This window comes from Aplidium turbinatum, chromosome 1 (assembly GCF_918807975.1).
Source record: "Aplidium turbinatum chromosome 1, kaAplTurb1.1, whole genome shotgun sequence".
Classification (NCBI taxonomy): Eukaryota; Metazoa; Chordata; class Ascidiacea; order Aplousobranchia; family Polyclinidae; genus Aplidium; species Aplidium turbinatum.
The window spans coordinates 62316919-62344242 of record NC_137472.1 but is presented as its reverse complement, the minus strand read 5'-3'; the positions used below and the strand labels follow the sequence as shown (position 1 = coordinate 62344242).

Below are 27324 nucleotides of genomic sequence, written 5' to 3'. Positions count from 1 at the left end.
CCCAGATAAACAATGAATGTTTTTTACATTGATTTCACATTGGTTCTACGTGGAATCAATGTAAAAAGTATCGATTTACTTAGTGACAATAATCTTTCGCTTTACATGCGACTGCTGGAAGAGTTAGAAAATACCAAGCACGGTTTGACTCTCCCAACTCTTTCTATTTGTTATCAGGAAGCAATAGCATCCTCTCTGTATTATGATACTTGTAAAGTCATAACCAAAATAAAAAAATTTGTCATTTTTACATTGATTCAACGTCTGCAGACGTTGAATCAATGAAAAAATTGCGGATATTTCTGTCTGGGAATAACTTAATACAAACATAAAATCGTTTTATCGACGACACAATAGACAAAAAATTAAACTGAAAGCTGTCACTGCTCAGCAAAACCCAGCGGGTATTGTATTTCAAGCATATTATACCTATAAAAGTGTCCTCACGGGGAAACAAAACAGCTTTTAGAAATGTAAATATAGCTTTGCCTAACACATGCACATTGCTTTGAACTTATTCGAACATCAGAGGCTTTGGTTTCTTGGTTTTGTCAATGGAGTTGCATATAAGCGGAATGGCCCGTTTCGGTGAGTCCGATCCCTATTTGGTGATTTTTTCAATTTTTTTTTTTAAATTATTGGGTACCGTAGCCTAATTATCATTACCGTTTTAGGGTTAGAGGTTAGGGTTAGGGGTGAGAGGTTAGGAACTCACCGAATCGGACTCACCGAATAATAGCAGACCCGCATATAAGATGCCAATCCTCTCTAACAAAGCTGTTGGAGTGTCGTAAGTAGTTGCAATAACATTATTACAGTATTTCGTGGAAGTGATGTATAGCCTTGTGATGGGATCATCAGTGGCGCTGGGACATGTTGGTGGCAAAGACATCGCGAGCTTTATTACATCATGTGGCTGTGAGTTGGGGCACAGCTAGTATGAAATGTGAGCTCAACGATGTAGAATAGCTTTTGTACAAACAATTTTATCCGCACTGCTCTAACTTAGGCATGACGAGTGCAATGAACAAGTGTCTACTTCCAGGTATGGACTCATCTCTTCGGAGTTATCGCTTACGACCGCCCTCTCGTGGCCGTACAAGGTCGAGAGCTGACTCCTACTTGAATACGAGTGAATATAACGAACCAAGGTGGGTGAAAGGATGTAATGCTCTCTCGTGGTGTAATCTCGGTTGGATTGCCGAACCTAATCGAGACGCATCGCTACATAATTGTGCAGGAAGACAATGCAGGTTCAGTTCAAACAATAGTATTTTTATTGTCTATACGTGTGGTTTGCTTCTGAATTGGGTTGATTTCAACAATTCAAAGCTACCAATAGGTTAAGTGATGACGTAGGTGTTGACGTCTTTCAAAACTACCATTATGCTTCTTGTCAAGGTAAGATAAGTTTTCTTGTCATGCGAACACAGCACAGAGCAACCTAACTTATAGTTTAGAATGTTGATAAGGCAACTTATTGGCAAGCCATAGACAACAACACGCAGACTCGTGGCATCGGTCATGCTTCACTGGTTATGCAATTTGTTTCATCTTCAGCCTCACTTTCAAGTTCATGTTAATTCTCTACTTTTTCATTTGTACGTGGTTTACTGTTAAATGATTTAATTATTTTGTGTAAACTGAGAACTTTAATTTGATTCCAAAGACTTGATTTCACTTCTATTTTTTTTTTTTTTTTTTTTTTTTGTTTATTTTTATTTTTTATTACACAACAATAACAACACAGATAACAAACACAAAAATATTGTACTCATCAGCACATCAGCAAGATGCATGCAAGTTCTAGTTCACAATCTATCTATGTCATGTGGTTCCATTTCAATTGGTGTTTTTTCAAATTCTTAGACTTTACGGCGATCACTCGCTCTGATTGCTGAGTTTCTTTCACCGTTTGAATAAACTGGGAAATTGTCGGGTAAGCTTCGGCATATTTGCATCGATAAACAACATAACGTGCGCATAAAAGTAAGCAATTCAACAAATTAGAATTCACAGTTCCAAACAGAATCAACTGGTCATTAGCTATGACAGGGTATCTCAGTTTTGCTGATATCCAAGAAAAAACATCTTCCCAATAATTCTTTTTAACATTTTTCCATGACAGAGATGTCATAGCGCCCTCTCGTAGTCGTGCTTCAACACCATCGGCAGCCGTTAGGAGAGCGATGCAGGTGCTTGAAGATACGTACAGACAGCAATCCTACTTGAAGGTTTGTGATTACGGTCTTTGTTCTGATGTTCATCTTGTAATACTTCTTCCTGGTCAGGAACTAACATGCCAGTGAAGGATAACATTAGTGCTTGTAAGCGATTGCCGTGTTGTTACACTTCAAGAATTGTTACAATTTCACTTCTAAAGCGTTTTAAACCGATTGTCGTTTGTTGGAAACGTATCTACAGGTGAGAAATCTCGTTATTATTGTTTTTTTTGCTTTTAACCTACGTTTTTGTGGTATGTAGATCCTTACCTTTTTTACTGCAGTATCAATAATCTGTCTCAATTTTGACCAGATATATTATGGTATATTAGGTTCATGGTACATTTAGGTACGTGGTACTGGTACAAGTAGGTAACCTACGTATCAAAATTTGTACCACTTAAACGGATATATTTGTAACTACAATTTTTTTAGTAAATACATTTATTTTCTTTAAATCCAACCAGAGTGATCGATGGTCACGGTTTGCTGATCATGGAAGCATCTACAACGGACCAATCAGAGCGCGCCGTTCGCCGTCTCCCATTCGTTCCCGATCTCCTTCCCCAATCAGAAGGTAAGTACATGTTGCCAGGATGAAATGATAACTTCTCATGTGGCAACCATGGGAAGTAAAAGATTTATGAAAACTGCCAAAAACGATGCATTTAATTCATTCTTCAATGAAATAATTTTGATTGAAATTTTAGTTAAGCTTGGACTTTATATTGTTTGGTTTGTTTACCATGAAACTGACTCTGTAATTACTGGTAGATGGCTTGACCAGTTAATGGGGTCGCACGTAATAACCTCATAGGTTTTAAACAGCATCCTCGTTTGAAAGCGGAAGTGGCTACATTTTGATACAGTTCAGTAACGTTAGTTTTGCGTTATGATTATTGCCTCAGTGCTAATGCATTGCACCGAGTCGCATGCGCTTGATTACGTCGTGCCGCCTTGTAGCTCTGAGTAGTTCGTAATTATTGCAGCAGGACTTGGTAACCACTACACAGTGATTTGTCACTTGTACACAAAGCTCTACTCGTGTTAAGACCTCTTTTCGATTCCTTTACGTTTGTGGGTTTCTGCAGCTATTCTGCAGCACCTACAAGCGTAACACATTTGAAAGTGGGCGTGGCTATATTTGAAAGTGGGCGTAGACGCTGGCATCCTTCATCTTGATTCAAATATACCACTACAAGGCATTCTGAGGCGAATACCAAAACAAACAATAATTTTGACGTTGAATTAGTTTTACTCTTTCTCGTCCCAAGATTTTCTGCAATTTGATCGGGAAACCCATGTGGTTTTGCAGATGTTCCATGCAAGGTTTGATTTCTGATACAATTTCCTAAAACTTAAATATTTCCTCAACTTTGAATTTTTGGCCTTTTTGGATTTTGGCCATCTTGCGTCTCGCGTGTTGAAAGTAATCAATAAACTTCTAAATATTTTGTTACAAACAAAGCATCGTGTCACGCACTAAGGAACATCATTCGCTTTGTTGAACTCAGATCGCCATCTTTGTGGCAACAATTTAAGGAACATCATTCTAATTGTGCTTTGTTGAACTCAGATCGCCATCTTTGTGGCAACAATTTAAGGAACATCATTCTAATTGTGCTTTGTTGAACTCAGATCGCCATCTTTGTGGCAACAATTTAAGGAACATCATTCTAATTGTGCTTTGTTGAACTCAGATCGCCATCTTTGTGGCAACAATTTAAGGAACATCATTCTAATTGCGCTTTGTTGAACTCAGATCGCCATCTTTGTGGCAACAATTTAAGGAACATCATTCTAATTGCGCTTTATTGAACTCAGATCGCCATCTTTGTGGCAACCATCCCGCGTGGTAGAGCTAGAGAGGGCAACTTTCAAGACGCTTTGGACGACAGTGAGTCCAGAAGGGAATTGCTCTTGAAAAAGTTGGCTGACGCTCAACAGACAATGGAGGTAATTATTGGATAACAATCCTGTTTGTGTTTGATTGAAATGCTTTGATGGAGAAAAAAATAAAACACCATTTGTTTCAAAATCGAAAACACACAATAGGCTAGTTGCCATTTCATGCACAATACTGAACCTTAATGGATCACAAGTTCACAGCAATTGCTTCATTTCATGATGAAATAATAATACAAGTCCTTGAATCGATTTTAACAGCGGTTTGATTGTTTTTTCGATTTATACTTTATTTGTTCTATTGAGGTTGCAAACAGAAAACTTTTAGTTTTTGCGAGGTTTCAATTGACTTCTGACCTCATGCAATTAACGTAAAACATTTCAACCTGATGTTGTGGAGTTCAGATTCAGAACGAAAGACTCCGAGATGGAGAAATGGATGTGAACGAGTGCAAAGCCACCATCAGGCTGCTGCAACAAGTCCAACAAGAGCTTGAAACTAAGACGCAATTCCTCCAGAAAGAAAGAGAAAGTTTCCTGGCAAAGTCCAAGCATGACGCGGAAGAAAAAGAAACGCAACGGAGAAAGTAAAATTTAAACTAACTGTATCAGCTTGGTAGTGGTGTTAATAGAAGACAGAAATGTAACTTTAAATAGGTTTTAACATGCAGGTATTTTATATTTAATGTACAAAAAGAACCTACAACATAATTGAATTTGCAATTTAATTATGTTGTATGTTCTTTGGGTATGAAAAATAAAACATGGTAAACTCATTGAAATTATTTTATTTTGTGTGTCTGCGGTACAACAAAGCGAAATCTTTACCAACGCTTTATCAATATGAAGCTATTACAAATCTTTCGCCTTTACATGATGTGCCTCGTGCATCAATTTTCTTTCTAAACTTATCATAAACTCATAATTTGTTTCATACAAAATTATATAAAATATAAGTTATAGTAGAATACAGAATTACACAAAACATTTTGTTAAGCAACTCTTACAGTAGCCCAATCTTTTGCAAATAAATTGTGTTCTTACTGTTTAGACTTTCACTGCTTATACCAATATGACTCTGATTTACTGGATGTTTAAAATTTATTGCCACATAACAATGTCACTTTTGCAAAATCTACCAACCTTTCATTTGCTGAGGGTTGTTGCTTTATCGCTCTCAAAAATTACGCGAAGGCATGCGTTCTACAATTTAAGCTCTAAACTTGATGCAACGACGGTACGTGGTTTAATTTTTATTTACAGAATAGAAGAACTGAATCGGGAATCGAACCGGCTCCGTTGTCAACTTGAGCTGATGCCGGCAGACAAACAACAGCACCACGTCACACTTGAACATTTGCACAAATCAATTGCAGATTTCAAACAACAAGTTAAAGATATTACGGAGGTTGGCAATTATTTCCAATATGCGGTAGGCTACAGTTGTTGTGCTTTAGTCGTATATCCAACAGATTTACGCTCTGTGGTTGAGATTTAGATTTAAGTGGATGGGAAAGCAAGGAAGCCTAACTTCGTGTCCACCTTCAGGCATACCATTGTTAATGTTGAGGAGATTTTTAACAGCAGAGTTTACAATCTTGTTTCATTTCTTGTTATTACCTATTGACTTCGCAATTCGCATACGCATCAACAAACGTGTATTAAGTTATTCAACTTCGCAGACTCAATCTACAACTAGTTCTGAAATGAACACGGCCAAAGAGAGGTTGAAAGTTGCTAGACAACGAGTTTGCTAGACAACGTGGCCGGCTGCATAGCCGAGTGGTGAGAACACTGGAACGGCAATCGGAAGGGCGCCGGTTCGACACCGCGCATGCGGCTGTGTCTTTGGCAGGACACTTAAAGGCATGCCTGAAGGTGGACATGAAGATTGGCTTCCTTGCCTTCCCGTCCACTTAATCTAAATCTTCAACCACCAGGTGTAAGCCTGGATACGACAAACAAAAAAAAAAACGAGGAGAACTGCTAGAAAAGGAAAAGAATCATGCCTTCTCGGAGTTGGAGAAGAACCAGAAGACACAACAAGTAAGTGTTTTTTCAAAGATTAACTATGTATTTTTTTAATTCCTATCCTATAAAAGAAGGATGTGGTCATAATAGTGCCCAGAACACCGACTAGGTTATTGATTGTCAGACACACGGATTTAAAATTTTAGTAGAATTTGTAAGAAGTTCACCAGTGAACAGTGGTTGTTGATGCAATTAAAACATTGAAATGAACAAAAGTAGGTTTAAGTTCTCTCAAGATTATAGATATCAAGAACTTTGGGAACAACATTCCCAACGAAATTTAATAGGTCTTATTTTAACGAAATCCATCGCTTGAGCACTGGAGTTCAATGACTTCTTGTCACAAAAGAGAATTTTCAAAAAAAAATAAGTTAAAATATGCAGAACCAGAGAAAACTAAGTAGCCCATTGTATAATATTTTACCGGTTAGTGTTTTTTAATGAAATAATCTTTCACGAGGAAAGATTATTGATCAGCAAACTACACTATTTTAGTGACAACTTATAATGTCATAGTTGTGACGTCAGCAGCTCTTCAAGGGATTTTTTTTATTGCCTCTTTATAATTTGATTCAAGTTTAATTAAAATAATTCTTGATTTTCGTGCCTTTTGTGTTTGTACCTGATCATCTTGTACCGGATCTGTGGAACAAATAAGCTCACTAGTTTTTAGTTGCTACCAGGGTAGCCTACTCCTAAACCTCAAGGTCATGAAAATCTAAGATTTCTTTTAAACAAAAGTAAGCTTTGTTTTTGTTTGTTTATCTTTATCCTGCATTGCGGGAAAGCGGACTTGAGCGCTATGCATCGGTGTACGCCTTCCGACATACACCTGACCTACGCTGCAGCCGACTGCAATGTCTGTTTCCGGTTGTCTACTCTACTTATGACTTAAATTTGGTACTACCCATTACTCGAAAATCGATCACTAGGTAGAGGCAATTATCGTAAAGTTTCTTGCCCAGAGAAACAACAGCAAGTGCGAGTGGCTGGAGTCGAACATGCAGGCTCTCGACTGCGAGCCCAACGCGCTAACCACTCGGCCACAGCTGCCGACTAGAATGTTGTAGAACGTTTTAATAACTTAGTTCTGTACAGTAACTAATAGTGTTGCTCTGGTCAACAGAAACTATCTGCTCTTCGAGAAAGTTTTGAAAACTTGGAAAAACATCACGGAGAGGAAATGAAAAAAATGAGCAAAGATATCGCCGAGCTACGTCACGATAAAGACAGAGCGAACACTCAGTTCAGAGATGCGCAATCGGTGAGTGTGATGTCACAGTGCTTGCTGCTACCATGCAATAAAGATATATTTCTTAAAATTTGTTGCACTTTTGTAGTAAGGAATCATGAAAAGAGAAATATCTCCTGGCGAAGTTAAACCACAACAATTAAAAATTCGGTTTCATGTCTTGTGATACGAATAAACTTTTTTTCTCACAAAGTAGAACATTAAAAGTGAACCAACGTGAAAAAAAAATTGAAAGTTCCTCGTGGCGGAAAACACATTTTTCTCTAACTTGTCGCAATTGGATAAACCTGTGTCATTAGTTCTTTTTGCTTCTGAGGGTTACTGTTTCGAATTGTTGCCATTCGCTTAATTGCAAGAATCCATGTATTTTGAGTTGACTACTTATTGTTGGGCTATTGCAGTAAAGCTGAACGTTGCAAATAGTGCTAGGCTCTATGGTGGAGCCCAAATTCGACTTGTATTGGCTAAGTTGTATATGCTCATTTAACACGAAACACCGGAATATCTACGTTTATTGAACCAACCCATGCGATATAATTCACAATAAAAATTTAATAAACGCATTTCAGTTGAAGTATTGGAAAGAAACATAATATTCAGCTTTAACATTCTCAAAACCTTATATGCTGTTTTAATCTAAAACAATTTTTTGCAATAATTCAGCAATATTCAAGAATAAAAAAGGAACTTGAATCCAACAATCAACATACACAAGCACAACTTGACCACTGGAGGCAGGCTTGTTCAAAGCTCACCTCATTGGTCGAAGAAAAGGAGCATGACCTGAGCGATTGCGTCACCCAACGACGAGAAGCTGAAGAGAGCTTAGCTCTCGAGGAGGCGCAAAGAAGAACGTTAGAGATCCAGGCATGTCGTATAAAGAAGCAAACGATTTAATAATACATTGCCGTAACGTTTGGGTTAGGTACGATATCAGTTGAAGTCTTTCTCTGCCTTTGTGCTTCCCGATAGCTCAGTTGGTTAGCGACTGACTTGGTGACAAAAGAAGCTTCAAGATCAAGTGGCGCTGGTTCGACTCTCGAGGTGTGCGCTTGAGTAACGCATGTTAAGGACTGCTCTCCATTCAGCGGCATCTAATAGATAGAATAGTTCCCTGGCAACAGAACTTCAACAATCGGAATCTTCAGTCTGTCAATCACAGCGACCGGTCCTGCGTCAGTGATTTAAAGCCTCTACGTCTACAAGTATGCGAAAGTGCCAGGATAAAGCTCTCAAAGAAGCTTTCCCAGTCCGAGGATAAAGATTCAATTAATCAATCAATAACTCAGTTGGTTACGATCTCGACTTTAGCAACGACGATCAATCGAAACAAAATCTCTCTTGTCTTCAGCTGAATGATGCGCAAGTAGCTGATGAGGAGCTCAACCACTTGCGTTCCGAACAAAAGCGACTTTCCCAAGAATGTGCAGAAAACCAGCAGATGATCACTGTGTTGGAGATGCAGAGGGACATTCTGGCCAAATCAGTGAGTATTTTGTTAGGCGACAGTTAGTTTAGTTGTTTTTTTTCCACAATGGTAAGGATTCATTTGACTCACAAAAGTCAGCAGTTGAGAACTATGTGACATGAATTAGTGGTGCGATACTGATAAGCCCATCTTTATGGGCGAAACACGTGTCTATCACTATCAATTCTTGCTACACTCGACTGCCGAGAAACATCAGTGAGTATTGGTAGAATAGTAGATGATTACTTATTCCATGAACGTGCTGTTTGCAAGATTCAAAACACCGGTTTATGGATTAGTTGAACCTGACATTTGGATTACTGAAGACACAATCGAACAAATTAAATCATAAAAATAAATTGTCACTCACAATGTCTCCCTCTTCTATCACCGGTTTAAATTACTATTTTACTGAGTAAAATTAACATGATTAACTTTAAGATTTTATTCTCACTTTCTATCTGCTGTTTGAAACCTCTTGTTAGATTTGGATCCTGGGTCTAGGACACTTTTACAGTATATAGGCCTAGCCTACTTTTTATTGAGACTTTTAGAAGTATCCAATTACTATGTATAAACTACATTAACAAGCAATTTACTGTTTTTCAGCCGTCCAAGACTACAAGTGAAAATATTTGTCAGCCTCAAATTGAAAAGCTGCAAGCCGAACTGGCTTTGATGAAAGCAAGGCTACAACAAACAGAATCAGAACGAGACAATCTTGTCAAAAATAAAGATAAATTGGCAAGGGATACGTCGGTAAGGATCAGTAGACTTAAATGCAATGAAAAAATATTTGCCAAATTTTCTCACTCTAGATATTTAAGTTCAAGTTACAACTACGCAAACTTTTATTTGAATATCTTGATGTCGAACCTGCACTCTTGTAATAAACGTAACTATGTGATGTAATAATATTATTAATATGCGATATATCAATTTTGCCCTAACCGGTAGAGCTTCGATCCCGAGAACGGTTTCAACCTAATAAACTGACTCACCATCCAGGCACTTCATGTTATGTTCTGTCTCGCTGTCACAAAAAACAAACAAATTTTCCAATATCATATCAGCATTAGCATAAAATCATTTTATTTACAATTCTATGATGCGTCATGTGTAGATTCCCTACTCATCTTCTTGATGCAGACTCCATTGATATTAAGTCTGTACTGGAGTCAACATACACCAGCACTGCATGACCGCTGGAGGCAGGAAGCCTCCTCTTACAAAAAAGTAGCAGCAGAATAGTATCAGCCTAACATCAGTTCATGACGTGCCCATAAAACAAATGTTCAAAGTGAAACGCATTGTTCAAAAGGAAAATCAACTCATAAACAAAACAAAATCCTTCAAAATCCTTTTTAATAATCCTTTGTTATTTCATTGTTCCCAATATTTTATCAGGTTGAAGCCTATGGTGACGTCACCACGCTAAAAGGAGTGAACCAACTTCTTGCTGAGCAACTCACTCAAGCACGACAGGTCAGTTGGGGTAGCTGGATAGTGAAACCACCTTTGCTGGGTAGCTTTTACGTTGTCACACGTTGAAACTGCAAAAATTAGATGCTTATTATTTATTTTTCTAAATAGAATGAATAGACATATATCCGTTGTGGCAGCTTTTGTCTTTCACAATATCTGCTTTCAAAGAGCATTCCGCATTATTGCATGTCGCTTTCTATTAATTCTAAATGTTCTGCAATCACTCCCTTCATTGTGACGAAACACCAAACTTCTTCTACAACTGCCTCGCCTGAACCAGGCATCGACGGACTCGGATACTTTTGTCTAAAGCACAGAAGGTTATGCTCTTAAAGTCTAAATAAACGCTTAAACGACGATTTTTGCATTTTCGCTTTTGACTTCATATCATCAATCATCATATCAATCTTAAACTATGGGAGTTTTAAAATCTTTTTTTCTTTGCATTTAAATATTGAATTACTGTCGACACCAAGTTTACTTTATGTATGCGTTATTTGCTTTAATTATATTAGGAAGTGGAAACCTTACAAAATCTCTTGGAAGAAAAATCGAGAGCCTATGAGAGAGAAGTGAGAGAATTAAGCAGAGAGAAGCAACACCTTGATTTAAGATTGGCCAGCATGTCTGATGAACTGAACGCGTTACAAAGCGATCAATCGCGAAGAACAAGTGACAACAATTCGGAATTGAAAGGCATAAAAAGTAAAATCTAAACCGTTCAACACACAACAAAATCGAGCATATTACAATACAGACGCCTAAAAATTTCAAAAGGAAAACAACCTTTGCTTATAGATTACAATTTTTCTTCTTACTTAAAGACATTATTCTTACTAACTTTGAAAAATAAAAACAATCTTTTTCCGACAGCAGCATTGTCTGTGGATGTTGTTTTGTCGTTTTATCTTCATTTAAAACCTTTTGAGCGAAATTAATTGTCTATCATCAGCTGAAATGGTTTGGATGGAGCAAGATCTTAAGGAAAAGAATCAAGAAGTTTCAGTTTTAAAAGGAGAGTGTGCTGTCTTGGAAAACGGGAAAAAGCGAGAAGAAGATCGAATTAAAGTCCTGGAGGAACAGTTGGAAGAGATGAAGAATGCAACAATTAACAAGTAAGATGGATGTGTATTAAAGTTGTGTATGTATTTTATAATTTTCATATATTTATAAGTAGTTCATTGCTTTGCCATTTAAAGCGATTTAGTTAAAGTGCACTTGTTAGTTTAGATATTTTTTTCTTAATCAAGTGAGATTTTTGTGATATGTTGAACTACATTCATCATTTCATACAAAAATGCATTGTTACTAAGACACTATTTTGGTGATATATTATATATACATATATTTTTTTTGTAGAATTTAGTAGCTCATATGTATCATCGATATTTTTTGATAAGAAAATGAACTTTCAAAAGCAGATCACTAGAGAAAAAGCCAGATGAAAAATCCAGCGCCGATCTTCGAATCAAAGCCGCGAAGTTGGAAGCTGCAGAAGCGGAGAACGCGGTCCTCCAGATGCAACTTGTTGAGCTGGAATCGCTGAAGACATCTCACAGCACAATGATAGGAGCGCTGAAGAGACAACTAGAACAAAATTTAACAGTAAGTTTTGCTCATCTCAATCGTTTTCTTTCGTTGGAGACAGGATTGTTGAAATGTCAGGGCAGGTGATGGAAAACCAAGTCAGTGTAGCTTTGTCCAGTGTTTCTATACCATGCATTCCAATTGATGCCTTGTAAACGGGATATTCAAGAATGACATGGTCAGCAGTTTATTCTGCCAGGCCGATGAGGGAGCCAGAACCCATTTGTATGAATTGGAATGGAAGCGGCCGAATCCTGTACCCATTCTGTGAAGTTTGACCCAAGTCGGCTGGGCCAGGTCCATACCATGGGGGCGCGCCACCGGGTGAGGTATGAAGCCATGGAGTTTGGTGTCGGTGGCACACCATGCTGTGTTCCCAGTGTCTTCCATACAATGTTCTGCATTGGTGGCATGATCACTAAATGGTTGTAATAATTCAAGGGCAGCTGATACAAAGGGGTGTCTTGATTTTAATCGCCAGGAAAATTCCTGAGGTGGAACGCTGAGTTTGGCGTAGAGCAAGTAGATCAAAGATCTTCTACCCGGCCATCCAGGTGTATAATTGTTTCCTTTCTGCGTTGGTAGCCATTATATAGCTTCTCAATGTAGCAAAGGCATCAAACTTTTTTTAAGTCTTTGTGGAGCAGTCTACTGTACACAAAGATTTGTTTAAGCCATTATCTTAACAATAAAATTACCTTCAAGTTTTAAGACATCTTTTACATTTGATAAAGATTTCAAAGTTAAGTGTAATATATGTAATATATTCTGCCATAATTTTTATTTTAGAGTTCCGGTGACAGCGACAGTTCCGGGTCGGGAAATTCTCTTATTGCAGCTACGAAGGAAATTAAATCATTGAAGCGTGACTTACAACGAGCCATCGAAGGTGATTTGTGATGGATTGATGTTGTGAACAAGCATCCTTCGTTACTTTCAAAATTAAATGCGTTTGTACAAAATGGAACGCATTTTATGTTGTTGACTTCGTCTAACCTACACCCAGACATGTTGGTCAACGTCTCTTTTGTCATCGCTACTGCATCATTTCTCCAGCTTCACCGGAACAATTTATTTTGGTCCCGATAGGGTCACATGGTGACGGGTTGATTGGAATGCTGTAGCATTCCATAGATTATAGTGTGGACGATTTCCATATGCGCATAACTACACATGGTGTTCCACGTGTAGTTATGTTTGAAAGTTAGACTGGGTTGAATATCATTGGAGTAAATAATGGTGTGGAGAATTCATAGAGGAATGCCAATCCACAGTGATCGAGCGATTGAGCAAATAATTCAATGTTGCTTAGAAATTGGAATTAAAGAAAAACACGTCAGTGATCTGAAGAAGAAATTCGTCGAGAGTCAGCGACTCGAACAGAAAGCTCGACAGGAAAGAGATGAATTGCAAGGGAAAGCCATCATCATGGAGTCATTGTGAGTAACAAACTAAATAGCAACAAAGTCCAAGTGAAATAAATTGAAGAGATTTTTTAATAAAGAGCATTGAGCAAATTATATAGCACGTTCCTTTTGTTCAAATATTGGTTTACAAATTACGCCACTTGTCTTTTATCGCTTTAAGAAACATGAAAATGTGTGAAATACTTTTGTGATAATAGAAGCTGAAGATAAATCCGGAACAACTGCCTTAATTTTGGTAAACCTAATATCCGCCATTGTGTCAAAAATGACTATTTTTCATTTTTCTACGTTTAAAGGCTTCATGTATCTCCTGACAAAAATTTGTGCCTCTGTGTAGTATGGTTGTTGAGATAATTGGTGTGTAAAAACTAACATATTAAATAAATAAGCCTAACATAATAAACACAAAAAGTCGTTTATCTCGAAAACTTGAAAATGGCGGATATTAGGTTCTGACAAATAACGGCAGAGCTGTAAGCTTTAGGTTTTGACGTTGCCGTCAAAGTTTCATCAGATTTTTGACAAAACTTTGTTTTCTAGAAACGATTCCAGCCAAGATTTATTAAAGGAGCTTGATGAGATGCGAGAGGAAAAGTTCAACCTTGAAAAGCAGCTCAGCAACTTCCTGACGACCAAGACAAGTCAAACTCCACCGACTACGCTTTCGTTGCCTGAAGATCTTGACAGGTAATCTGGCAACACTATAGCCTACTATTAAATGCTTTAATATTGACTGATTAAAACCATAATAAACCGCATCCTTGATTCTTCTGAAACACGTTACTGCTGAAGCTTTTTTCACAGAAAAATATTTCTAAGTTGTAGAAATTCTTCTTTGTTGTGAGCACAAAATTGAGTGCTGTTACACCCCCTAACATAATTATGCTTGTTCTAATTTTACATTTGTAAAATTAGAAAAGTAATTCTACATGATCTTGTTCCACCAATTACACAGTCGCATATTTTGTAGCTGGAAACAGAACTTTTCTTTAGAAAGTATTTTAGTTCTAACTAAGATGCTCTTATGAGAAAGTAGAGCATGAGATGGAAGATTATAAATTTTAATCATAACCTTCAGAATGTTTTACAGAGATCTGGAAAACCAGTACCGCACAGTATGTGAACGAAACAAATGGCTGGAAACAAGGATTGAAACCTTACAACGCGAAATCGAGCTCATCCGAGACCAGAACACATTGTTGCAGGAACAACGGAACAATGCGGAGCGCGAGGCCGCTAAGTTGCAAGATGAGCTGAAGGTTGTGAAAGAATATGACTTACCGCAGCAAAAACAATTCTTTTTATGATATGACAATAATTTAGTGTAACCAATGCAGACATTAACAGTTTGCGCTTTGCTATTCCGATGACATCGGGAACCCATAGAAGGCACAAGGAGGGCATATGTTTTCAAGCAACTGCAGTCAAACCCGTGTGATCAATTTGATTGCTACAGTAGCCTATGTACTAGGGTGTTTCATTTTTTCACCATTTTTGAAATTCAAAATGCCTGGGGTCCCATCTGGTGGTATTTGGGGAAAAAAGTTTACACCCCAATTTTTTTTCAATTATGACGTCATATTGAGGTGGTCCACGAGGTTTGAAATTTTTGGTCCTCAAAATCACGAAATTTGGCCGTATCTCCGGAACCACTCATCATAGATCGACAAAATTAGTATCAAAATGCGCAGAAGGGTCGGTTTCCTATACCTGATGTAGAGAATATTAAGGTCTATCTGCTTCAGAAAAAAAGTTATTTCAAAAAATCTGATTTTCGGTCTATTTTCTCCTGATGAACAGAGATCAGGTGATCAAGATAAAAGTTTTTCTGTATTTTTCCACTCTTGGAAGCTGCTATTGCGTAATAATAGTTGGTGTTGAGGTTTCAGTACTGGGCTTGTCTAGTCTTGCTATCTGGTTAAGCAAAGGCCCATTTTGCATTGCTCCAGGACCTTTCTTGGCGCCGTCCACAAAAGAAATGACATGGGAAAGATATATTTCGTTTATGTGGAACATGCATTCAAGGGTATGAATATCATGCCAACTTCATCATTAAAATAATTGACCAATCGAGTATTGGCTCCGGGCTTTTTTCCTCTGTTGAGAGCAGTCGTATCAGCCATGACTGAATATACTTGGGATAAGTGAACTCTGCAAGCCTCCTGGATGATGGTGCCAAATATCAGTTCTGCAGTGACCGACACACTTTTGGGAAAAGATTTAACAGCAAGCACACTTTAGTGCTTCATGCCATTATCATCAACAAGTTGGTCCAAGAAAACGTATCGATTTATTTTATCGACAACGCGCCCATCATAACATAACTGCATGGCAGAAGCTGAGTAGAGAAGGTTCTCACTTGCCATCAGAGATTTTTCTCTCGTTTTTTGTCGTTGACGGTATACTGTCGAAGGTGATGCAGTTACTTGATCTTTTCCAAGAAACAACCTCATAAGATCTGACTGCTGGCGTACCGAAGTCATCCTACGATCAGCAAGTACATAACTTCTATCATTTAAGGAAAAAGAATGTACTTTCTAGTAGCCTACACTTTTCCCCAAACAGCTGGTTTCAGAGGCTCGTATTCCTTATCATCTTCCCAATTCAAATTCCCATCAGAGTCACTTTCGCTACTGTGTAGACACCTAACTACCGGTACTTCATTTCTTTTTCTCTGTTTCAAACATAGTAGTGCCGATGCTTTGCAGATTGCATGCCAGAAGTGCTAGGTTTCTCTGTTTGCTAAGCACTGGAAGACCAGCTTTGTTCCCTATGCCAACTACATCTTTCAGCAGTTCATCCTCTGGTTCATCTTTGAAATGGGGAATTTTTTTCAAAAAATTAGGATTAGTTTCGGCTACTTTCTTCCTCAAGTAAAACTAGTGACTGACTATATCTGAATTAAGGGGAAGCACATTTCTCACCAATTCCTTGAAGTTTTGCATCGACTTATTAATACCTGACCTTAATGCCATGATGACACTTATTCTAAAGCAGGTGAGCACTGAGCAGCATACCTCTCCTCAATGGTTACATTACGGTAATATTATATGATAATAGTAATACTTTCAAATTACCATTTCATCTCTTGCAAAACGAACAAGGACTATTATTACGCAATAGCAGCTTCCAAGATGGAAAAATACAGAAAAACTTATTATCTTGATCACCTGATCTCTGCTCATCAGAAGAAAATAGACCGAAAATCAGATTTTTTGAATTAACTTTTTTTCTGAAGCAGATAGACCTTAATATTCTCTACATCAGGTATAGGAAACCGACTCTTCTGCGCATTTTGATGCTAATTTTGTCAATCTATGATGAGTGGTTCCGGAGATACGGCCAAATTTCGTGATTTTGAGGCCCAAAAATTTCAAACCTCGTGGACCACCTCAATATGACGTCATATTTGAAAAAAAGTTGGGGTGTAAACTTTTTTCCCCAAATACCACCAGATGGGACCCCAGGCATTTTGAATTTCAAAAATGGTGAAAAAATGAAACACCCTACTATGTACTGTAAGAGAACACAAATTTATCTTAAAATTTCATTGAAGTGTTGATTCTGAAGTGTCCACGCGAATCAGTGATAACCATGCTACAAAAAATCCGTTTCTTAATGGTTTAAAAAATTGAAAACTTTTGTGACATGTCAAGTTTTTAACTATTTCTGGTTTTGCGACTAAACTCGATTCATGAAGACACCTTATAATTATTTCTCAACATTACATTATGATTAGGATCTACGGATGACGTCAAAGGGCACGCGACGTCAGGGCGAAGTAGAACAGATTCATCTTCAGCACAGCAACGCGGAGAAGATGCAAAAAGTAAGATTCGTTCTAGAAACTGATAACAATTGTGACGTAGCCTAATTACCATATTTCACTAACAGTGCCATATAAATTGCATGAGCGTCTACCCAATAGCTCCGATCATTAGCCCACCTGATCCGGTTATTTGGTTACTTACAGTAGCCTACAGTGGGAGATTATGCTGGAGAACTGCTTATATGTTTAATCTATTCTTCCTGTAGTTAACGGGTTTATTATAAGAAATTAATTAAAAAAAATAACTTTTTCGAACTAAACAGTACTTTATCTGTGGTTAAGCGTTTAAATTAAACTTAATGAACTTCCCTTAGATATTCTGTTTTTGTTGTCTTAAATTTAAGTTCTCCACATTATTGACACATATAAATGACCATTATAAAATGACTCTTCTAACCACGCTTTGGTGTAAGACTATGAAATTGCAAAAGTCCTCAAAGTAGCGAAGTCGTGTTGCGTTGTGAGTGGTATATCCATGCTTAGACCTGGTGGTTGAAGATTTAGATTTAGTAAACGGGAAGCCAATCTTCGTGTCCTCCTTCAGGCATGCCTTTAAGTGTCCTGCTAATGACACAACCACATGCTCTTGAGCGGTGTCGAACCAGCGCTCTTTCCAGCGCCGTACCAGAGCTCTTGCCACTCGACTATGCACCCGACGACCAGGATTGATAATATTGCAAGCTTGTATTGATGTAGTTTACATTTGCAGATTTTAGATCTCGAACGCGAATTGTCTGAAAAGAAGCAATTGATTCGTGCTATGACGAAAGAAATTGAAAGTTTGCATAGGAAAGCAGATAAAGGAAAGATTTCCTCGTTCATGAAGAAGCTGAGACGAAGTAGCGATTCGGGAAGGTAAACAACATTACGCTTTATTTAGTTTTTATATCACTGTTGTGTCACTGTCAGTAGCTACGTGTCATAGAGAAGAACAAAATCACAGAAGAGACGATAAGTTGGAAAAGCGATATATCGGGGATTTTATGACGTTACAATGTTTCTTCATCGAATTATAAGTATACAATATATCTTTACAAAAATTAGCATTACTTTTAAATGCAGATTCTTGTGTAATAATAAAGCCAAATCTTAAAAATCATGAATGTACTCGCTACAGCGTTTTGTTAAATTTTGTTTGAACTTTTCTTGCGTAAAATGTATTTTTGTGTTATAACTTTATTATTGTGTCATAGGATACTATACAATATTTCATGACTAATGTTCAGTTTGTTTTATAAATTTTTCCCAATTTCAGTCACAGTTTTGAGAAAAAGGCCAACCTGAGCAAAAGTTTCGATGTCAATGACACAATGAACGAAAGATCTGGGTTCGGTTCCCCGCCAAGCACTCTTGACCCAGGATATTCCACCCTGTCAATACCTCAAACAAAGTCTAAAAGATCAAGTTCATTGTCACCCAAAAGCAGGTTTGTACCATTCAGAATGAACCACTAGAATTGACTCAATTGAGCATACAGTGCTCCTTCCATACCACATTCATTCAACCATAGTTCGACGCCACACTAAGCCATGTTTGTTATTTCAATTATAACAGTAAAATGTCATGAAGTCAACTATAACATTAAAGCACAACTACACTTCTCAAGGATATTGTTGATGCTAAGTAAGTAATGAATGTCAAAACTTAAAAATCCATTCATAAAAGTCAAATAGATAATTTATTTCACTAATTATACAATCTTACTATGCGGTTCATCGTAGAACAAGTCTGAGAGGATTTTAGTTTTTACCATATGTCAACAATCACAAATATCAACGGTATATCATCTTACCTTGTAGATCATCTTCCGGAGGAATCCCAAAAGTTTCACGAAGCACCTCAGAGTCCCAAAAGTCTAATAACGTCCTTATGATGCCTCTCTCTCCTACGCTCACGTACGTCAGCGCGATTGATGACGTCACGGACCCATACACTCCATCGACGGGGAAGCGTTCGCGGTCACGGGACGATCAGTTGTCTCCTACGCGAGTCAGCTTCGATGAGAACTCGGACCACGAGTTGCACACCCCATCATCGAGAGGAAGATCAAGAAGTGAAGGATCATCTCCTAGACGTGGAACTGATGAAGATCACGACGGTGCGTTCTATGCAGAAGATTATCTTCCTGAGGATCACCATCAAGCCTCCATTAGATCTCCAATAGAAAGGTTTGAACAATTTTAAACTTTTTCGTTTGCAGTAAAAATTCTATGCGCGTGACATGAATGACCTCAAGTTAGCTTTTGCCAGCAGCTCAATAATGATCTAATTTTGTAAATGTACAAACTACAACATCACGCAACAATGTAAGCGGCATCTACGCGCGCTGCTGGCCAAACATGTTTAGGAAAGCTCGCTATTGCATGAAATACGTCCTGTCACTTCCGTTCGTCGTAGGCTCCCTCGGGAGCTATGCTCCGTTGAGCTCTCGAGCTTTGGCGGCCTTGGGTGTTCCTGCTCGTGGGGTAGCAGAGGTGGCTAGAAAAGAGGCTTCCCTTTCAATCGAAGGTTCCCTCCGTGTCTGGAAAGCTTGGAACGCCGGGCTCACTCGTGGAGGGGCTACGTCATAGAAAAGACGATTCCAGCGATCAGAAGCTCAATTCCCCAACAGCAGAAGCTCTGCAGTAAGCATCCGAGCGCGCAAGACAGCAAACCACCTCAAAACCCGCCAGTAATTGTGTGACGTCATGTTAAGTCCATTGTTTCATTATCAATTTATCTGTAAACAATTGTCGTTTCATCAGCATGCTGCAGCTCAATGAAGAATACAATCATCATCAATAAAATAAAATAGCAATATATGAATTAAGTATATATTGCATATCGTGAATGGACTCATATCATCTATCGATGACGTAATATCATTAACAACACTGGATCTGTATTTTCATATTTCAATATTTTAGAATATCTGTCACGATTTCTTTCTATCTCTTACCAGGAAAGAGACTTGGAAAGGTTCAATGACGTAGTTTAATGGGTATAACCGAAAACAGTCAATTAAATGTCGAATAGTCCTACTAGTGAAATGATAATCTAACTTCTTGAAGGACTTTAATAAACGGCTTCTCTTCTAACTCTAATTTCGAGCACAATTTATATCAGCACCAATTCTCATCTACTTGTATTCAATTACTTCAAGTCTCAATCACCAATAATTTCTGCACCAACTACCAATCCACAACTCATAACACAACTCTCATAATCAACTCATAATAATTCACATCATCAACTCAATAATAATCTCAGAATAATCATTACGCAAATTACACCACTATTTATAGAAGATTTCTCGGTATAGTAACTTCGAGAAGGTTACGTAATGTCACACCACTCATTGTTCTGTCAAGTTGAATTAAATGTAAACAAGCAGAAGCTCAAAGAAGTTTAAAGAATATCACGTGGTGTAGAAGATTCTTACATAATAAATATTTCGCAATCGGACATTTACTGATAAACAACCTTATGACGTCATGACAAACGACGCTCAGAAATCATGAAAAACAACAGAACCTTCCAAAATTGCATACTTACAGATGATTCTAGAAATACGTTACATAATACAGATTTCTCATTCAAAGGTTACTTCAAGTCATAACCGATAATAACACATCGCACTAGAATTCTACAACCAAAACAACACGCTCGTTGAAGATAAAAAGCAAGCCATCGCGAGGCATTGCACGTTGATTGTGACAATATCACACACTACCTTCTCCCGATATGCTGCTCTTTCCCGCTCGGATCAACCTCGCGTTGCTTTTAACTCATCGATAAACATGATTTCCCAATCAACTCGATGCAACCTCCAAAGTTTCATCCCACTATTCTATATTTTTTCCTGGTATCGTAGCCTAGTCATATCTACGCTTCGATCGCTAGTCCCCCCGACCCATCTGGGCGAACCTGCCTCAACGTCTGGACAGTGCACATTTGTGCTCGTTGGTTCAACGTCAACACTTTTCCAGTAAGTAAAGCATACAATATATTCCCACATACCTTATTTTTTTACACCAATTAATTGAGCCTTTGCTCTAGATTTTATATAAATTTTGTCTCCCACGAGTATTCAAATCGTCCTTGTAGCTAAGCTTCTCTTCCTCGTGGGAGACCCCAAAGTTTATCCGCTCTGCCTACGGGCAGACCGGGTATAGGAGTCAAACGTACCTGTGTTACGGTCACGTGATGGAGACGTGGGCGCTGCCTGGCTTTATAAAACCTCTGTCGCCCGGCCCGTCGTCAGCAGACCTTTTTGCGTTTGCAGAAAGCTAAGCCCGTCTCCCTGGCCCGTTCCGCCATTCTAACTTTTGCGGACGAGTTGCACAAAATTCTTGATCCACACTTTCCTTCCACAGGTACCTAGACTCCCCAGCCTGGCCCCCGCGACCTAAGCTGGTGGACTTCCCTTCCGGGTGCATCGCCACCCCATAATCACACCGCTCCCCGCCTCCACGGGGCGTGGCAGGCCGGTTCTTTAAAGTCTCTGACCTGGCTATGTTTATTGTGTTCTTCTCGCCGTGTCAATTATTTTGTACTCGTGCGTCGTTGATCAAAATAAAACAGTTCATCATCGAGTACGTTCCTCACAAATTGATAGCCTATATGTATTCTTTATGTTTGACTTTACTACAACCCAAATAACCTCAACAGTCTGTTTCAATTTTTGTGAAATTATATCAGATCTTTTGAAAATCCCAACAAGATTGAAACAGATTGTTGCGTTGTTTTCTCCGTTGAGTGAGCTTTTTCGCGAAAAAGCCACTCTGTCTCTGGTTCGACGGGCACTGGATCCCAATCATCTTCTCCATTCCAAGATCTCTGCTCCCCCAAGAAAGCACCTCCATCGATTGAAATCAAGAAACCCATTCGTGCCAGCCGCTGAACTTCTGATCAACGAAGCTGATGGACAAAACATCTCTGCGGCTAATTGGGCGGACCATAAATGGAAGTCAAACACAACCAGACTCCGTTTGTTCACCCCCGATGCCGACATGGCTTAGTGGCATGGTTCCACTCGTCCCACTGGCCTGGCATTACAAAGACAGGCGTTGGTGCGCCTCAACCGTCTCCGAAAGGGCGTCGGGATTTTCCTCTCAACCGTACACTAATCGGGAATGACTTCTTTATCTACTTGTGAATGTGGTGCTGCGGAACAGATCACATCAACAGTTGTACCATCTTCAAGCTACCTAATGGTGTGGTAGCTGGTAGGTCAAGCCTACATATCTTGAATGATGAAATAAAAGACTAAGTGCTCTCTAGTAGCCTTCCAGCTTAGTCCGGAAACATCATGAATCTGGAGTGGTAAAAGGATAAACTCTCGGCCCCAGAGGCTCACACGACGACGAGCACTATTTTTGTTCTGTTGACAACATTTATTGTAGCCTGTAAACATATTTAGATACCGGTAGTTATTTTACAGTGTTTCTATTTTTGTTTCTACGTAGCCTACCATACTTAAATGTTGTTTAACGTTACAAATAAACTAAATGAAATGCATTTTCCACGTTTAGAATTTCCAAAGCTCCTTCTCCTGACGACCATGAGCCCCATCCTGAAGAGTTAGGAAACTTACCTACTCCCACTTCAAGCCCATCTCTCCCCTCCCCATCTTCAGCAGGGTAACACTTTTAAATAAATTATTAATAGTTTTTCTTTCAAAGCATTATTCAAACCCAAAGAGTCAATTGGATTGCCAAACAGCGGTATCGGGGTAGACCATATTTAAAGCGTCCGCCCCGTTAGCTCAGTGGCTACGCGCCGGGCTCAAGATCACGCGGTGCTGGTTCGACTCTCGGGGTGTGCGTTTGAGCAACGCATTTCAGGACTGTTCTCCATTCAGCGGCAACTAATGAATAGAATAATTTCTCGGTAACAACACTTCAACAATCGGAATACTTCACTCTTTCAATCTCGGTAACCAGCCCTGCGTCAAGAGTCTCTACAAGTATGCGAACAAGTACCAGGAATAACCTATCAAGGCTTTGTCAGTCCGAGGATAAAGATTCAAAACTAAACCAACCAAAACCAAAGCGGCTTATCTTAGTATTAGAGCTAGTATTCTTGAACTTATTGCCTTTATAAAACTCCGCAGAAGACGAGGCTTGCCAACATTAGTAGTTCGGTCGAGCGAAGACTCCGATGATTTAGAAGAACAATCTTCGATATCAGGGTCAGAAGACAAAGCGACGTTTAGTCAGAATCCGAGCGGCTATCCCCGGCCAATGCGTGCAGTCGCCCCCGAAAAAAGCAGTTTTTCATCGAAACTATCCTTTAAAAGCAGTTCGCATCCACAGCGGCCAAGGTCTCAACCAACCTTCAAAGATGTGGACACTTCTTTAGCTGCTCATTCGAGCAAGAAAAAACGGTCCAGCCTGGTATAGGCATAAAATCGTGATACCATGGTAGATAATCTTGATTCCATATGTACAACGAGACTGTTCGTCAGGAATAAAATTACGTTTTTTTTACGTTCTTTTTATAGCTAACAGGCTGAGCTTCCACAAGATGCTGAAAATATGTTGATTACCATTTTTTTTCTTGCTTATTGTTTTCAAAATCTTGTGGCAGCCTAACATAAAATCACGAAAAGAAAGTAAAAATTTCTCGGCAACAATGTCACAGTGATATCATTGTATCAGATGATTATTTCAATTGCTGCAGTATTGCAAGTCTAGTTATGAAACCAGTGTAGCTCCAATGCATGCGAGATCGTTGTTTTCTGAATAACTTGCCACCTATTTGTTCAGTTGGCATCGAACCCACTCATCGAGCGACTGTTTCATATGGTGATCATTAGAATGACTCTGAAGTTTGTTTTATTAATTGAAAGCCTCGATCTTTCAATAGCGATGGAAGGTTCGAGCTTGTTGCTGGCCGAAGCTTCATCAGATTCGAGTTGGTAGCTGACGTCACAGTGACGTCACAATGCAACCACTACAATAATAGAATGTACGAAAGTAACATACAAGGATAGGTTAACGATTGTTTACTTAATCGGACTCCCACTGAAAGCTACAAGTGAAGAAGAACTAATTTACTCAGATCAACGTCAGGAAAATACGGTTATAGGCAAATTGTTCGTAAGCAATTGTTCGCAAGCAATTGTTCGTAAAGCAATTGTTCGAAAGCAATCGTTCGCAAGCAATTGTTCGTAAAGCAATTGTTCGAAAGCAATTGTTCGTAAAACAATTGTTCATAAACTGTTTTTCGTAAAATGAAATCCGTAAAACAATTCTTCATAAAGCATTTCTTCGTATACATCAAATTTTAACTGCATGCACGAAAAAATGCTTTAGGAAGAATTGTTTTACGAAGAATTAATTTTATGAACAATTTGTCGGACACCGGAAAATACCCGGCGCAACTACCTACATAGTAAAATCTGTCATTTTTACAAAGACATTTGTCTGCGGACATTGATTCAATGTAAAAATAAAGGATTTCGATGTGTAGGTAGTGATGCTTTTTGCCCAAAGAAAGCTAAAAACTATCTCCAGTAGATATTTCATGCCGTAATTACAAATAATAAAAATTTTAATATTCTAAAAACTTAACTTTTACGAAATTGATGCTAGTTTCTAAACAAAATGTAATATTTTTTTTTTGTTGACTACATTTTCAACTTCAATTCTCCAAATTTTATTTTTGTTTAGAAAGCGTGAGTTAAAAGTTTATTAGGTCACACTTAGTTACGGCTTGTTGATGTGTTTGTTGGCGTTGGTATTATTTATTTGTTAGATGTGCAAGTCCATAGGCGTAATGCAAAGCACCTTCCATAAATTACGTTTTTATAAACTTTTTTAGCAACCAAATCAAACTGATGCTTTGCAGTAGAAACAATATTTTTGTGAAGTGGCAGTTGATGTCGAAGTGCCAAAGTAGCCCACGTAAGTAAATGATGTTTTTTGTAGGCTATCTCAAAGAGGAATGTCCAAATGGTTTAATTTATGTTATATTTTACCTTTCATTTCAACATTTTTGTGATATTATTGCTGAAACAATTTTTGGAATAAAATTACTGAAGAAGTACGTACGATTGAAGGTAAAGGTGGTCCCATACTTGATTCAAGTGTCGGGTATGAGAAGATAAGGTTCTCATTGTAGTAAGCATTCAGCACTAACGAGAGTAGGGTGGCCCGGCCGCCTTTACTTCAGTAACTACGCCCACCCAATTTATTACACCCTTGGTAGAAGCGGTGTTTTCAACAACTAGCTTTGCCGGGTGTCGAACCAGGTTTGCATAATCGGAAAACCAAGTCATTATCCGTTGCGCCATCCAACCGCATATAAGACTGTGAGCTGTTTTCAAGTTCCACCACTCTATTGTCAGGGTTTTCCAGACAATACAGTAGCGGAAGCTAATGGGAATGAAGAATCTTCTACTTTTGACCACTGACCGAGTGAGCAAAGTGTTGTTGTGGGTCTGTGGGATGCATGTGGTTGTGTAAAATGTAGAACACTGTAATTTTGTTTGATTAAATTCGGGACTGGGATTTAATTTAAAATAATTTCATTTTTGAAATTGAAATGTGTAAACTTGCGGGGTCTTATGGTTTTTCAATGCTTTTATTTGATCAGAGTTTGAATTGAATTGATTGACGATGAATGATGACTCTGATAACAGCAGACCACGGCACCTAATGAGTGGAATAATTCCCAGGAACAAAACTTCAACAATCGGAAAACTTCACTCTGCCAATCTCGATGATCGGCCCTGCGTCAAAAGCCTTTAGAATTATGCGAAACTACGAGGAATAACCTATCAAGGCTTTATCAGTCCGAGGATAAAGATTCAAAACCAACCAGACCACTGCTCGGCGTAACGATTACTTCAATGATGAAAGGTTTGGTTTTTGTGAAAATATGAAAGTGGTAGGCACTTTATCGTAACCCACTCTTCAAAAAAAAACAAAGCAATCATGCGTAACGTAGCCTAGATACGCGAATCAGCTGATGTCGGTCATTTGTCTCAGCTCGTGATATTCTCATCGTCTTTCAATCAGTGCACCACAAGCGTCCTTCAATCAGTGCAATCCTTCCGTACCACACAAGCCTCCACTGGCAACGCATCAGACCTAGCGGCCAGCAAACTAATCACAAGGCTTGATAACAACAGACGAGAGCGATGAGAAGAGACGGTCCAAAACATCGACTTCACCCACTCAAGCAGTAAAGCATGGTCCACGATAAACAGGCTAACTGGCAGGTCCAGACTAACCGCTTGGATAACGCCCCATTACAGCCAACTCTATTGCATCACAACTTGTAAACAATGGGGTATACCCCTTAGGGGATAAAAGCACGGCTCGCCAAGTGGCTAAGGAAGTGTCTCAACTGTGGAAGGTTCCAACACCACCTGAGCAAAATATATCCCGAGACTTCACCCTCGCAGAATTCCAGCATGCTCTAAACCTCCTAAAGTCAGGCAAAGCACTGGACCCTGACCATATATGCCCAGAGTTCATCCTCCAGGCCGGCAAAGCATTGATATCTTGGCTGCACGGTTTCCTCTCCTCCTGCCTGCACCACCTAAAAATACCCAAAACCTGGAGACGAGCTGACGTGATAGCCATACCAAAGCCCAACAAGCCCCTGGATGACGCTAGGAGCTACCGCCCTATCTCACTCCTATGTATCCCCTATAAAATCCTCGAATGGCTCATCCACACCCGAGTGGATCTAATCATAGACCCACTCTTACCACCAGAGCACAGGTTGTCGCCGTGGCCCATCAACTGTAGAACAGGTCAATCGCATGAGCCAAGACATATAGAGGATTGTTTTGAGAAAAAGAAAAAGGCTGGTACCGTATTCATTGATCTCACTGCAGCATATGACACAGTGTGGCACCGCGGCCTCGCCTGCAAACTTCTTCACTTTCTCCCCGACTGGCACATGGTCAGAATGATTATGGAGCTTGTATAAAACCGCAGTTTCACCAGTAATATAATAATCTTTAAATATGTTAAACTTGATAACGTTGCTCGGCTTCGTATGCCTATGGTTCAACAAATATCATGAGAGAATTACATTTTGAAGAAAGTTAAAAACAATGGAAATTCATCACGGGTCCCTACAGATTCTTTTTTGAAAGATGTAGATACAAAGAAATTTAC

The 27324-nt window shown here is 38.8% G+C and overlaps 1 pseudogene across 1 annotated transcript; it reads left to right on the top strand.

The window, feature by feature from the left end:
* Positions 1-938: 938 nt before the first annotated feature.
* On the top strand, positions 939-25280 carry LOC145768262 (uncharacterized; annotated as a pseudogene). Its single transcript, XR_014288927.1, has 26 exons — positions 939-1151; positions 2129-2234; positions 2690-2799; positions 4047-4178; positions 4533-4714; positions 5391-5535; positions 5810-5879; positions 6109-6173; positions 7285-7422; positions 8074-8277; positions 8762-8896; positions 9488-9647; positions 10293-10363; positions 10879-11068; positions 11316-11478; positions 11785-11968; positions 12740-12839; positions 13263-13389; positions 13918-14064; positions 14468-14636; positions 17117-17206; positions 17916-18061; positions 18462-18632; positions 19006-19334; positions 22719-22827; positions 23301-25280. The product of XR_014288927.1 is annotated as an uncharacterized LOC145768262 (transcript).
* Positions 25281-27324: the final 2044 nt, after the last annotated feature.